This window comes from Trachemys scripta, chromosome 3 (assembly GCF_013100865.1).
Source record: "Trachemys scripta elegans isolate TJP31775 chromosome 3, CAS_Tse_1.0, whole genome shotgun sequence".
NCBI classification, from domain to species: Eukaryota; Metazoa; Chordata; order Testudines; family Emydidae; genus Trachemys; species Trachemys scripta.
Window position 1 is genome coordinate 68,380,222 of NC_048300.1, and position 15,776 is coordinate 68,395,997.

Sequence of the window (15,776 nt, forward strand, 5' to 3'; positions counted from 1 at the left end):
TGCAGAAGATTCTGTTCCGTGGAGGTCACAGCCAGGGTTCCCTGACAGATGCCTTTCTTCTTCCTTGGCTGAATAATTCCCTCCAGTCCCTCTGATTCCAAGGATGATCAGGAAGATACAAAAAGATAAGGCAGCCTGAATACTCCATTGTAGCTGCCTGGCCGATGCCGTGCTGATACATGGACTTGCATCACCTCTCAATTTGATAACCCATTATTCTACCTGTGGATGAGGATCTCTTGTCTCAAAACCAAGACAAATCATTGCACCCCTTTATTCCTGGGGGAATTCTGTGCCAAAAATTAAAACTTCTGTGCACAATATTTTAAAATGCTGCATATTTTATTTGTCAAAATAACACTACATGATCATGCCAGTTTCAATTATTTTGGCTATACAGACAACAACAAAAAAATTCCCCCAGGAATAGAGAGTTAAAGAAACCCCTACAAGAACCCAATTCCTGTTTCTCTGTGCCCTCCCTCCCCCACCCAAGAGCCCATCTGGGGGGCCAGACACCCATATCCCTTCCCCTCCAGAGTCCAGCCATGGGCATCCTCTGGTCCAGACACCTGCATCCCTTGTCCCCCAGAGCCCAGGGATCTAGAGGGAAGAACAGCCTGATGATGGGTCCTGGGCTTGTATGGAATTTCCTGCACACCACCTCCTTTCAGGGCATGTGGGGAACTGCAGCTGCTGGGAACCCTCTAGCTCCTCCTCCTCCTCCTCCCCCTTCTCCTGGTAGTGTCTTCTATTTGTGAGCTGGGAAGCTGCTGGATCCAGTAGCCCCTAGTAGTGACCAGCAGCTCTGCAGTCCATTTCTGTGAGGGGAGGAAAAAGAAAGTTCTGCACAGAACGTTAATTCTGTGCAAATCCTGCATTGTGCAGTGGTGCAGAATTCCCCCAGGAGTAACCCCATCCTACAATCTCTTCACCTTATGGCATGAGTGATTTCTGGTTGAGCAATGAGGAGTCTGCTCCTGAGGAATCCAGACTAGTTTGGTGAACAGCTGAAAGGATTCCACTAAAGCCATGTACAAAGCAAAATGAAAAAGGTTTTCAATCTGGGTATAATCACACCAGTAATCACCAGATAGCACAGACATTAGCCATTTGCTGGACTACCTACTGCATCTGAAATACTGTCAGTTCAGTGAGAGTCCATTTAACATCCATTTAGTTATTTGTAAAGCAGTGACATAGTCTAGACATGATGCTATTACTCAAGCTGTCCGAGACACTGCTATCTTTGGCAAGTAATTGTTGCAGTCTCACTTGAAGTTTGAAGTCCCACCATCTGAAAAAGGAAACTATTAGTGAGTCACGTGTAGAGGAATTTGTATGTGCAATCACTCCAAGGAGAGAGAAACTGTTGCTTACCTGTTCTTTGATATGTTTTGTGCACATATACCTTCCATGACTCTTCCACCTTCCCTGCTACTTTGGGTTTTAGCTACCTGATGGTGCAAAGGACCAAAGAGGGAGGGAGCAGACATGCCCCTTTATACCTTGGGCTCTGTGTGTGCGGATGAATGGGGGTGCATGCGCTGCTTGCTGGAATGGCTGGCAAAAGTCTCTGACACACATGCATTGGCTGCACATACACCTACAGAGGAATTGTATGTATGCACAGTGCATCCTGAAGAGTAACAGTTACTGTATTGGTAAGAAACTGCTTTTTCTTGCAGTAAAAACTGGATTATCTTCACTTCTCTTTCCCATTCAGTTGTTTTATGTTATGAGTAATTATCATTCCTCTAGAGTTAGTGCAGTGTGGAATAGATTTACTTTGGGCCTTGAAATAGTGTGTTTTTGAAATACATAAAGTCTCCCTTGAAATCAAGGACACAAATTGTAAATTGTGTAAATTCAAGAAAGTGAAGTGGAAACCCATTTTTGTGGCACACTTCTTTTTCAGTTTAGATATTAACTAGTAGTTTTTTACTTTTAATAAACTATGGTCTGACATCCACTGCTAGATATTTTTCTGAATAAATGCTTTTGTTTTTGATGTGCAGTGGTTAAATGCTAAAAATATATAATTCACATGATCTGAGTTGCACTCAGCAACTTGGAAGGAGTAGTCATGTATTGTTACAATGTGCTCAAAGAGAACAATGATAGGATGATAATTAAAAATATTGGCTTATTTTAAATGGGTGAAAAAATAAAAGCACACTTTCAAGAAGCAGGATTTTAAGAGCTCAGCTTGATTGTTTTAGATAAAATTTGAATGTAAGGAAAACTTAACATACAGAGATTCACCTGAAAAATACTGGATTCTAGTCATAAAGTTGGTGATTGCGCTTTAAATTAATTTTATATTTGGTATACTTCTTCTTTGTGTCTTTCAGTATTTTGACTAAAAGCCCACAGAAGACTCTCGCTAGTCAGTCTCCTACCTAAAAGTGCTGACCGCCCCCAGGTGGGTTCATTTTACCAAACATTGACTGAAGATTATTACACAGTTGAACGAATGTCTCCAGTAAATTAGGCTTAATGGGTTGACCAAAGAGGGTAGAATCAACCAGAATCCTTGATTTGTTGGTTATAGATGTCCAACTCCCATGAACCAGGTTGTGTAGGTCAACATATTGCAGTTATGTTGAGTTTTTGCCAGATCTTTAACTGAATTATTCCTGCACTAAAATGGGAGTGCGGCTAACTTCACTTTTCTGTTCTGCAATACTGGTTTTTGTCCATTCTGATTTGTCCTTGCCCCTGACCTGATTTTCCTCCTTTTTACCTAGTATGAGGTTGGGGTTGAGAATTAGCATTGTGGTTAAAATAATCATTTCTGTTTAGGTCTTCCTCTTGGACATGTTACTCAGTTTCTATTCTACTCAGAACTATTGCCTGTATTCTCCCTGGAACTATTGCCATCTATCATATGGAATAATTATTTGGAATGCAAAGTCCAACCAGACAGCCTTTTTTGTACTCTCCTTTAATGGCTTGTCCAGTGTTAGCACAAACAAATATTGCATTTACCACTTAAGGTCAGCCTTGGATGACTTTCCAAAACATTGAGATAGAAGATAGCGTGGAAGCAGTTGAACTAACTGTGAATTGCTTTGATCGTCAGTTGTCCATCTCTTCATTTGATGAATTTTGATAGCCTGGATGTACATTTTCCTAATATAGTGAATTTTGTTTGGCAGAAAATACTATCATAGTGGTTAGTTTTTTTTTACATCAAAATCTTACTATGTTGCAACAATTTCTTTTCTCCTGACTTGTGTAACTGGGCTCAGGTTTTTGGAAGGAAAAGATCCTAGTTGCTATGATCTTTGTTCCTCTTGGCTCTTGTTGTCTTACATACAATTCTTAACATTTTAATTTCATTTACTTTACCAACCTAAAGGAATCTAGTATCTCTTCCTTTGTTGGATTGTACATGATATTAATTTTTAGTAGTGCAGGTATGAGATTTACCATTGAATTTCAAAATAAGTCTCATCCTCAGGCATCCATAAGATACTTACCTTCTTGCTGAAGTCTTGGTTCTTAAAATCCTACCTTCTTCTCACTCAGCCTAGGCTTGTCTTAGGTATCTCTCATAGAAACTGTAGAGATTTTCCATCAGCAGTTTCAGAATTTGAAACAGTAGTTTGTAGATTGCGCTTTTTTAGCCGTTCAATTATATAACCTGTGAAAGTAAATTAAAACTTTTCCAGAATTCAGTTTACGCTATTGCTTGAACTGAGATTAAATGGCAACCTGTAGTTTCCAGAGCCTGAAAAACCCACTGAGATTTTATTTCTGAATGGGGGGGGGGAGGGGGCGGAGAGACTTGGGAAAAGGTGAGGGGCTGAAGAGGGAGAAACTGCTGCCTGCTCCTAGGCAGAGGAAAAACTGGAAAAGTCCGTAACTTGTGTTGATCTTCTAATCAAATAATTACCAAACACTACCAAATCTTGTTTTTTGTTTTGTTTTGTTTTTGTTTTGTTTTTTTTGCTGTCAGGACTGGTCTCTGCTTTATACCTGATGTTATCTTTCAAAGGAAGACCTATTAAGAAGGATTTGTATTAGCCTTTAAAGGTATTAATTCTAGTACTGGTGCAGATATTCCTAATTTTCTTTGTCTAGGTCCCTGAAAAAAATATTAATGTTAAACATTTGATTTTTTTAAAATATTCTATATGTTTTCCTTTAAAAAAAAAAATCAACAAGAAGCTGCCTTTTTTCCAGAGAGATTTAAGTTATTGGGTGAAATCCCTTGAAGAACGTTCTAAGGGATAAGTTCAATTTTCTTTTTCTTCTTTCTGGGATGAAATACTGCAAGAGGTATAGGAGATAGATAGTCCTCTTTGTTTTGTCAGGGTAGTTCTATCCAGCATTTCTTTTAGCTGCTTAGTTTATCTGAAACCATTCTTATCCTCCTTTAACATCTCAAACACACATGATGAATCTGCTGGTCCAGAATTCCATAAAACAAGAGGTGAATGTTCATTTTATCCTCATTTCTTCTTCGCTGTTACCACTTCATCGCCTCTAAATTTATTCATGGTACATGCTTTTTTATCACATCATGTATTTTAAAGAAAGAGAGAGAGAAAAATCATCCACCAGAGACTCTTAAACTAAGTTAGAGATCTAGTCTTTGAAAATTATTTACCTGTGCCCTCAAGAGATTTTGGTAAAACTGTTAATATGAATAACATTTTTGGAATAGAAGAGTGCAGGTGCAAAACAGGCAACCAAATCTTTTTGACTGTTTTCTTCACTTTGTATAAAGCACCAGAATATTTTTAAATTAAAATTATAAAAAGAAAGGTATCCATTAGTTTGATAAGTACTACACCCCAAAATGAACCATCATTTAAAATATTCATAACACTATCCTAAGAATTTTAATTAAGTATAAACTTTTTATATTAACTCTGGCAAGATCTAATACAGTTGTTTTTCTGTCTCTGCTTGAATGCAGTACAGCTGCTTTTTGATGTCATTAGCTATTTAAATGGAATAGAAAGTGGGAGAGGAAGAGGGCTAAAAAGACGACAGTTTTTTTTTTTTTTTTTTAAGAAAAAAGCTGATAGTGTCTTTAGTAAGCAAATTATTTTGTTTTTTTCCCTTTTGATTAGGATATGAAATAACAAGTGACGTCTGATTGCTACAAAAGAAATTACATCTGCAGAATTTAACTGGGGCAGTTTGGAAACTTTTAGTAAAGTGTTTCATATTGCTCCACTATTTAGGCGAACACAAAGATGACTCTAGCAAAACTTTCCTCTGTATGCTTGTGGAAACATCACTATCTACCTTTTCCTCAAATAGAATAATACAACTTCTGGATAGTTTATTTGTATCCTAGGAGCATCACGTTTAATGCTCATCAAATGCACCTAACAACCCAGAACCAGTAGTAACAGTAGTATATCTGATGAAGCTTGAGAATGACTAGACTCCCTGTTTGCCTGTGAAGGATGGCAGAACATGCACAAACAGATACAATGCTCAGTGTTCACTGAACAAATTGGAATTTTTTTGACCAACCCTAGTTGGTCCACTCTAAAGAGAATGTAATCTATATGTTTGTGGAAAGTAAGCAGTTTTTACCAAAAACAGATTTTAACTTGTCACCCTGGTATTACCATGGTAATATCCGTGATATTGTGAACTACTGTTTTTACTTAATAATGAGGCAGTCTGTTTCTGTAACCTGGGTGATGAACCAAAGACCCTGATTTTGGTTTTAATTTAATTTTAAAGTGAACTAATTTAAGAACGCTTTTTTAGTGTATTAAAGTCAAATTGCACAGAACAGATAGTCTGAGTGAGAGATCTGCTGAAATACAGCACCATACTATTGGAACATGTATACATTATGAAGAAAACTCATTGAGCTAGAAGGTTAACAAATATCAGGGGGGTGAAAGGTCTTGTTAAATCTCGTTCAGTCAGAGGTGCATTAGCAGTTGTAGACAGCATTAGATTAGTTCCCATACTGGTGATATGCAGAGCAGCCATATGGAGTTGTTTATATATATAAATTTATGAACAGCTATTATATGGATTATGTGTGGACTATAAATATGGCTTACTGGCATTAGAGGGCTTGATTTGATGCTCAATATTTTCTAAGTTTTTCTCATGGTGAGGTTTTTCTCAAATCTGAATTCTGGCTGTATTTTCCCTCATGGATTGTGTTTCTTGTTAGGTTTGAAATGTTTTTTGTATTTAGTTTTTCAAAATGAACATTTCTTAGATCTACTTTGTTCCTTTACATTTGGGAATAAGAATATAATACAAAACATTATGAAGTGATTGCTTCACATTTTGCAGTAATTGGCATGTAATATTTTGTACAATCAACTGTATAATAAGAAACATGATCTAAGAAATGAATATATTTTTAAAATGAATTGTTGAAAAGATTAAAATTACCAGGAAGTATTATGTACTTGAGTATATAGTTTAAGAGGTGGCAATAAAAGTGTGGATCACAAAGACCATATTCTTTACTCACCTGATGTGGCAGTTGATTTGTGCAGCAGACCCTTTTACCTGTGTGGAGCCTCATTGATTGCAGAAATGGAAACTAGATTGTTGTTTTGGTTTTTATTTTTGGTGACCATATGAATGACACAAGTGGACTTGAAATGATTTTTACATGCAGTTAGAACTCCCATGGAAAAACATTATAAATATGCAAACCAACTGTCCACTTGTCCTGTAAATCTTCTCTCCAGGTCCACCTACAGAAATCAGACTATTAATAATTACTTGAGGGGCAGGTGGAAATAGCTGGCACTTAATATATTTATAATTATCAGAAAAATTTGCAGTTGTATATATGTGTACACATTGTACATATGTGATTGTATCCATAAATCTCATTCTTCATGTCACTTGTTTTCATACTCTTAGACTGTGTCTGCACTTGTGATTGTACATGGTTACACGTGCATTGTTCTGCCATAACCCCCCTGTTGTCCACATCTGAAGCCCTGAAGCAAATTCCTGAAGGAGAGTGCACAGCATGAAAGCTAGCACTCAGAAGGAGTGTGGGTATGTACATGCCTCCTCTATTTCATGGCCCCATAACTGTTCTGCAGTGCAGCGTGGATGGGGTAAAGGGCCTGTACCAGGTCACAGGTATCTATAGTCCTCGAAGGCTATTTCCACAATGCATTGATCCTTTTGCTGCCTGATTCTTATCCAAAGGTATAAAAGGTCCCTGGCCCCCCGTTGCCAGTGGTAATAACGACCTGTCTGAGCACTTCATATCAGTTCTTCTGTAAATGCTATTGATCAGTACAGCGATCATGGATCATGTTCCAAGGGCTGCTGCCCCGTCTCTGGAGCACACTTAGGTACTGATCAAGCTGTGATTCAAAGTACACTGTCCTCCATGACTTCGTCTGCAGAAGCAAGACTATATACCCGTGCCAGGAAGTTTCATGGAAGTTGGAGGTGGTGGGCATTCACTGGACTAAGTCCCAGAGCTGGGAGCATATGAAGTATCTCAGGCTTCTGTACTGGAAGGTGAAGGATGCCAATAATCTCTCTGGGAGGGTACCTAGCACATGCCCATGCAATGAGGAGGTGGACCAAGCACTCCTCAGGGCTGAGAGTATGGAGCCTGAAAAGCCTCTCGATCCCCTCCTCAACTCTGCTGGCCTCATTGTATGACCGGATGCCAATCAGGGGCAGGGCAAGGAGGCTACACGGACCTCAAAGGAAGCCCCAGGAGAGCGAGAGGATAGGCATATGTGTTTCTACATCTCTACTGGACAGACCCAGTTGAGGAAGCTCCTTTCCTCCCCCGCCCCCCAAGGAGCCTGAGGAGGACTCCAAGCTGCTGCAGGAACTAGAACCTCAGGCTGGTAAATCATAATCGCTTCCCCCCATATTACTGGAGCAAGAGATGACATTAATACATGCCTGAAGTTGGTGCACCTCTGTGCCTTCCATTCCCCCACTCTATCCTGACATGGTCCCCAAGCAGGACATTACTGTAAACCAGTGATTTTACTGAAATCTCATGAACCCTGTAAAGCATTTATAGGAAGCTATACCTCATTGCAAACGACCTGTCAGTATGCTCTTGTGTCTGGGCATTTCTTGACCAGCACTCTGGCAGTGATAGTCCTTGGGTGTGTAGATGGAGGGAGGGTGGGATTGGTTCTTAAAGGCGCTGGTTGGGGAAAGAACTATTTTTGACACTTATGGATATACAAGGATCCAACAGCTCCCCCTTATCTCCTCTGCTTTTCCTTCCCCATATGAATGAGAGCCACATGGATGTGCGGCAGGGGTGGTTGGTTTCTTGTGTGCAGGCCTGTGTAGGTCCAGGAAAGGGAATTGTTTGTTTGTCCGAGGAATGTGACCATTTCCAGTGTTTATTACTGTTCCCAGTGCCCGATGTTTGTCTTCTCCCTGTGCTGAGCCACTCCAGAACAGTGCGTGTGGGTGAAGCATCTGCTACAGCAGTTGCACAGATACATTGCCATGTCCCATAGCAGTGGAGAGGTGACTGGCTTGTGGTGTTCATTCAAAAGTTCAGGGAAGAAAATACACTTGTGGTGTGACTGTTTCCCTGTCCCTTTCAGTGCGGTTCGCTGGACACAGGGGTTGGACTTTTGGGGGATGCAGTGGAATTTAGGGGGTGGGCGGAAGTTTTCTGTGATTCTTCCATGGGAACTCCATCTGCTAGCTAAGAATACACTCAGCTTCCTCTTGAATTGCCTCCCAAAATTCAGCACATTTTTCGTCTAGCAGAAATTCAAGCTTGTTCTTCAGGTTTAACGGCAGGGCAAATGTGTTTGATCCAGCTGCATAGCTCACTAAACCTCTCCACCCAGCAATATGTGGAGGGTGACCATTACCAGAAACATCTCTCTGGCATAGATGGCTGGGTGTCCTCCAGAGGACTGGAAAAGCCTCTTCTCGTTTCTATTCCAGTACAGGTCTATCGCATCTTAACGCGCATTTAACATGCACGAATTCAGCTTTATGTGGTCAGCAAAAACAAAACAAGAAAAATAACAATTTAAGTACTGTTCCTGTAGTGCGGGCGATTCCGCCTGACATTACACTCAATGTAATTTTGACTATACGCGGTTTTCGCTTTATGCGCTGACCGCGGAACATAACCCCAGCGTAAGATGAGACAGATCTGTACCTTGAGTATAGCTGTGTTATCCAAATGACTGCCTGCTGTTAAAGAAGAAATACGTAACTACTAACCTATGTCATCCCTGAAAGGAACTGAACTCCACCCCAAACTGGTCCTTTGATGCATTGTAAACAGTGCAACATTTTAATAACAGTACTGCAGGTATCTTAACATTTTTTACTTTTAGCTCCTTCCTCGTAAGTCTTAAATTTTCTAAAGGAAGGGGGCTGTAACAGTGGCATTCCAGAGATGGTTAAAAGTATCAGTATTGTGGCCTTCAGCAGCACAGTTGTTATGTGGGGGGACTTCCTAGGGTCCTTCAAAGGAGAAGTGAAATATAATGCTAGACTTGCCTTTGACTTGCCAAGACATTCCAGTTCTCACAGGGAAACCATTCTTCTGGTAGGGCAGGGGAGTGGCACTGCAGACATAGCAGAGACAGACAGAGAAGGGCCCTGGAGAGCTTTCATGTTGCCATAGCTCGAAAGAATCAGGAACAGTTCTAGTTCCTTTAGGGCAAGGGACAATCCAGCCGGGGAGTGGGGTTGGGGGCTGCTCCGCGCACATGTGCTGCGACGCTGCACAGCTCCCGGAAGTAGCGGCATGTCCCCCTCTGGCTCCTACATGTAGGTGCAGCCAGCGGGTTACGCACGTTGACCCTGTCCCAAGCGCCGCCCCCACAGCTCCCATTGGCCAGGAACTGTGGCCAATGGGAGCTGCAGGGGAAGTGCCTGCGGACGGGGCAGCACACAGCCGCCTGGCCACGCCTCCGCGTAGGAGCCAGAGTGGGGACATGCCGCTGCTTCCGGGAGCTGCTTCAGGTAAGCACCACCCAAAGCCTGCACCACTGAGCCCCTCCCATGCCTCAAACCCCTCCTCCTGCCCTGATCCCTCTCCCACCCTCTGAACCCCTCGATCCCAGTCCAGAGCATCTTCCTTCACCCCAAACCCTTCATCCTCAGCCCCACCCCAGAGCCCACACCTCCATCCAGAGCCCTCACCCCCTTCCACACCCCGATCCCCTGATCTAGGGATAGCCCTCAGGCAAAAGTATTTTCAAAGGGTGACTGAATTATAAAAGTGAGGGGCAAAACACCCCGAAGTTTTCTCTCCCTATCCATCACTCTCTCTTTCACCTGAGAAGATAAAAGAAACAGCCTTTGGACTTTGGGAGCAGATCCTGTCTTGAGGACTTGATCAGAAATGTCACTGAAACATGTGATCAGGTATTTCATCTTGAACCAAGTCTAGTTTAAGTTTTAATACTAGGAAGCATTTTATCTTTACAGTATTTCTCTTGTGACTTTAATGCCTTATACTTGTACTCACTTAAAACCTATCTGCTTGTCGTTAAATAAACTTGTTCTTTAATCAGAACTAATTCAGTATTGTCAACTTACTTAGGGTAGTGAACTGTTGTATATTGATCCCCTTAGCAGGGCAACTGACCCAGGAGAGGACTGGGCAGTGCAGAACACACATTTTGGGGGAAAATCTAAGACTGGGTGTGTGTTGGGATCACCCTGCAAATGGTAACCAATGCTAGTAGAAGTCAGAGTGTAACTGATTTGTGGCTGGCAGACTGCATGTTCAGGGTGTGAGCTGCAATCTGGAAGGTTGTTTGTGAGCGGCCCAGGTGGGAGCTACAGCAGCAAATCTTTGTGAGGCATCCAGGTTTTCATGGCAGGGGTGACAGCCCCTCATTGGTCTGGATTGCATCCTGGAATGTCATACCCACATTGTTGTTGTTGGGGCATTTAGTGCACTGAATGAGGTACACCACATGTTGCGATAACAGATGCAACACCTTTATAGATATCTCCACTGCTACAATGACCAACATACCTTTTCAGGATCCATGGGTGCTACACCTGCCTGTCACAACATATGGTATACATCCCAATAACAGCTATGTGGGTGAAACCGGACAATCACTATGTGCTTGAATGAACTCACTCTGGAAAACAAGGTACCTTCAAAAGGTGAATCTGGGAGCATAAATTCACAACTTTGCTGAACACTAAAAATTATGGACTGAATAGAGACACTGGATTTATGGCTTTTTACAACAGTCTATAGCCCACTAACTGCTTCCTACCCAGCTGCCCTTATTTTAATTTTTCCCCTTCTTTCCATTTCCCCCCTATGACTGGAGAGATGTTAACAGGCCACTTCACCTTGGCTATTCCTTGAAATATGTGTTAACTACTTATGCTAAACAATATGTTCCAACTTGAGACTCGAGTATGGACTGGTGTATACTAGGAGCTTACATCAGTATAGCTATGTGTCTCAGAGGTGTGAAAAATCCACACCCCGTCAGAGACATAGCTATACCAACCTAACCCCTGGCGTAGAGAGCACTAAGTTGATGGGAGAATTCTTCCATGAATTTAGCTACTGCCTCTTGGGGAGGTGGATTATCTATTCCAACAGGAGAAGCCCTCCCATCGGCATACATAGTGTCTACACTGAAATCTTACAGCAGCATAGCTGCTTTGCTGTAATGTAGGATATGTCGTTTCCAGAGCTGTGTAAGTTCAAAAGCTTGTATATCACCAAAAGTTGGTCCAATAAAATATATTCCCTCACCCACTCTTATGCATAAGCAGTTACAGATTTTCATTGTTTTGAATTAAAATAAAAATTCATGTTCTTCTTATTCTGAGCTTACTGATTTATTGGATATGTTTTATATATATTTTTTAGAGCTGAGCAGGGTGGATTTGATTTAAATCAAATTGATTTAAGTCATGATTTAAATCACTCGTCAGGAAGACTCGATTTAATCATGGATTTCTACATAAAAGTGAATTCTTGTTGGTTTTTATAACTTTAATACATATTCTTCACAACTCAGAGAGAGATGTAGGTTTCATTTTTAGAAGGTACACACTATATATTTTTAAACAGTTATTTATTTTGAAAACTTTTCATATTAGTTTTACAGCTATATCAGAAAATGAATGAATGTTTAGTTATTTCATTTACCAAAGGTAATTGAAACAGATATTTATGAAGCCATTGGGAGGTTCTCCAATTCAACAGGTTAATCATTAATATTTGGAGGATTTTCTTGCCATACTGTATTAGGAGGAGAGCATCACTAGACAGACATTTAAATTGTTTTATTTAACTAAAACAACAGTGTTATGTATTCTGGATTTTTTTCTTCAACAGCAAACATATAATATTTTAACAAAACAAGCATATGAATTTTTGAATTTAGTTAAACATTCAAGTTTTTTAAAATCAGGTTTGTTTTTGTTAAAATTGTTTAACTAAAATAGTTAAATGAAATATTAAAAAAAAAATTAAATAGACTACGTCACCCAGGTCAACATGAGAAACATAAAATATTGGCTTCTGAAGATAACTCAGTCGCCTTCTTCATCTGGAAAAGAAAAACAAGCTTTCCTGCTTTTTCAGGTTCCAAACGATTTCTCAATTTTGGAATGAATTAGTCCAAAGGAAGAAAATATTCTTTCTACACTGGCAGAAGAAGCTGCTGCTGTTAAAAGTGAGATTATCACTTCAACAGTCTCTGAATCCAAGTGCTTGAGTGACTTCCCCCAGTTCACTTGTGACTTTCTTTAAAACATCATCAGCATACATATATTTTTTGAATGGTTCACCCTTAGCTCTGAAGTTTATTATAGTTGGCATTATAGAGGGATGATTGCTGGATGTCCATGTCATAGCCAACTCCTCTTCTTCAGCAGAGTCGCCCCTACTGAGGTCACCCACCCGACCTCTGGGACCCCCACCCCACAGGGGACTGACGGTGACACCATTTTACTGGCATACCCCCTCACTGCTGATGCGCTCTTCTGCCCTATCTGCCTGCCACCCCGACATTTCCACCTCCTCGGGGGAGTCACCAGGCACCTGAAGAGATGCCACGGCAAATCCGTCGCCTTCAGCTGCGCCCGCTGCAGCCTGCCCTTTGAAACTCAGAAGAAGTGCAAGGCACACCAGGTCAGCTGCAAGAGACCCCGTGCGGCGGCAGCTCCGGCCTCCCGCTCCTCTGTGCCCCGGTCCGCTGCTCCTGCACCACGAGGTAGCCGGGGGCCCCCCCCAGCCGCTACCCCGTATCCCGTCCCAGTCTCCGAGCCAGTGGCCCAGGGCCCCACCACCGAGACGTCGCCCCCCGCAAAGGGAAACGCCAACCGAGCCCCTACCGGCAGGAGACCCATCACATCCTCCCAGGTCTCCCGGAAGCTCTCGGAGCTGAGGCGCCTCAGTGCCCTCCTGGCGCTCCACCAGCGCGACCCCATCGCCCGCAGGGCCAGTGCCCCGCCAGGTGTGGCCGCCCAAAACTCTGCCCCCGGTAGAACTGATGCTGGCTCACAGACCACCCCTCGGGCACCGGACACCAGAAGAGCCGACGTGACCCCGCGGCCCGCACCGCGAACCCCAACCGCTGAGGCTGCGGGGCCCACTCCCCAGCTCACTCCGCAAACTGCTGGTGCCAGAGAAGCCAGTACTACGGCCAGTCCACAGCGCCAGCCCCCCATCGCCCGACGGTCCGCCACAGCCCCAGGCGCCACCAGGCCAATCCCCACCGCCAGAAGGTCGCACGCTCCCACAGCGACCCGTCGGTCAACACCAGCACACGGAGGTCCTGCCACCACCCGTGCCCCCACCGACCTGATCCGGACCCCACCAACGGCTGACAACAACACCTCTCCACCGGCGGCTATGCCCCAGGACCCAGAGGTGCAGTCTCCAGATCCACAAGCGGGACACCCTGTCGACCACGCAGCCAACCTGCCGTTCGTGCCGACAGAGGGACCCGAGGACCAGCGACCGGCGGCTAGACCGGCCACGCCCTGGCAGGCCACTTGGATCGGGGAGCTCCAAACAGCTGCCTCCTTTGCGGAGTTCGACTCGTGCGTCAACAGGCTCACCCAGGAGCTGGCCGCGGAGATCGCTTTCCGCAGAACCCCGAACCAGGAGACCACCCGGCCTGCCCCCAGACGCGCCCCCCCCCACCGTGACACTAACACGAGGGAAGCTGGACGGAGGAACACCAGCCGCCGCTACGACCCGGCAGCGGCATCGAGGATCCAGAAGCTGTATCGGACTAACCGCCTCAAGGCCGTGAGAGAGGTCCTCGACGGGCCCCCGTCCTACTGCGCGATCCCGCCCGAACGCCTCCACAGTTACTTCCGCGGGGTGTTCGGCGGCGTGCCCAGGAACGACGCGCCGCGCCCGGAGTGCCTCCACCCCCCTGCCCCGCATCTCAGACTCCGAGGGCCTGGAGGCCGACTTCACCCCCAAAGAGGTGATGGCCAGGCTCTCCAGAACTAAGAACACAGCGCCTGGAAAAGACAGTATCCCCTACAGCCTCCTGAAAAGACGTGACCCTGGCTGCCTTGTGCTCTCCAGTATATTCAACCTCTGCAAGCAATTCAGCCAAACCCCCACCTCCTGGAAGAAGGCCATGACCGTCCTTATTCACAAGAAAGGAGAGCGTGACGACCCCAGCAACTGGAGACCCATCTCCCTTTGCTCCACGATGTCTAAACTTTACGCCAGCTGCCTTGCAGCCAGAATCACAGAGTGGGCGACGGCCGGGGGGGCCATCAGCCCTGCCCAGAAGGGCTTCATGCCGTCAGAGGGGTGCTACGAGCACAACTTCCTGCTCCAAACCGTCATTCAGACAACCAGACGGGCGCGGAAGCAGTGTGCCATAGCGTGGCTCGACCTGGCCAACGCCTTCGGGTCCATCCCCCACCACCACATCTTCGACACACTCCAGGAGTTCGGGATGCCGGAGACCTTCCTTCGCCTCGTCCGGGAGCTGTATGAGGGCTGCAGCACCACCATCCGCTCGGTGGAAGGGGAAACCGCCGAGATACCGATCCACAGCGGTGTGAAGCAGGGCTGCCCCCTCAGCCCGATCATCTTCAACCTCGCCATGGAGCCACTCCTGCGGGCGATCTCCAACGGCGCCGATGGTTTCGACCTACACGGCGAGAGGGTGAACGTCCTGGCCTATGCAGACGACCTAGTCCTGATTGCAGACAACCACGAGAGGCTCCAGAGCATGCTCAACACCATCGGGAGAGTCGCGGACTGGGCAGGACTCCGCTTCAACTCCAAGAAGTGCGCATCCCTCCACATCGATGGGAGCGTACGGGACTCGGTCCTGGAGACGGAATTTCTTATCCAGGGGGAGCCCGTCATCCCCCTGGCGGAGGGGCAGGCATACCAGCACCTCGGGACGCCGACGGGTTTCCGCGTCCAGCAGACCCCCGAGGACACCATCCGGGAGATTCTACTGGATGCCACTAAAATCGACGCATCCCTGCTGGCCCCATGGCAGAAAATCAACGCCCTCAATACCTTCCTGATCCCCCGCATCGCCTTCGTCCTGAGGGGATCCGCTGTGGCTAAGGTGCCTCTCAACAGGGCAGACAACTCCATCCGGCAGCTGGTCAAGAGCTGGCTATCCCTGCCCCAGAGAGCCAGCAATGAGCTCATCTACATCGCACACAGGCACGGTGGTGCCAACGTCCCCCGCATGGGAGACCTATGTGACATCGCCGTCGTCACACACGCCTTCCGGCTCCTGACGTGCCCCGATGCCAAGGTGAGGTCCATCGCGACGACTGCCCTGCGCACCGTTGTGGAGAAGCGTATCGGA

The 15,776-nt window shown here is 45.0% G+C and overlaps 1 protein-coding gene across 5 annotated transcripts in view; it reads left to right on the plus strand.

Annotated features, from left to right (window-relative positions):
• The window catches only part of AKT3 (AKT serine/threonine kinase 3), a 257,770-nt gene that overhangs the window by 40,847 nt on the left and 201,147 nt on the right, over positions 1 to 15,776 (plus strand). Inside the window, exon 3 of one of the 5 annotated variants that reach the window (XM_034765006.1) lies at positions 2,355 to 2,425. The exons of the other annotated variants lie outside the window; for them this stretch is intronic. The gene's annotated coding sequence lies outside the window, so the exon portion shown is untranslated. The remainder of the gene's footprint in view (positions 1 to 2,354; positions 2,426 to 15,776) is intronic. 5 annotated transcript variants of the gene reach the window in all.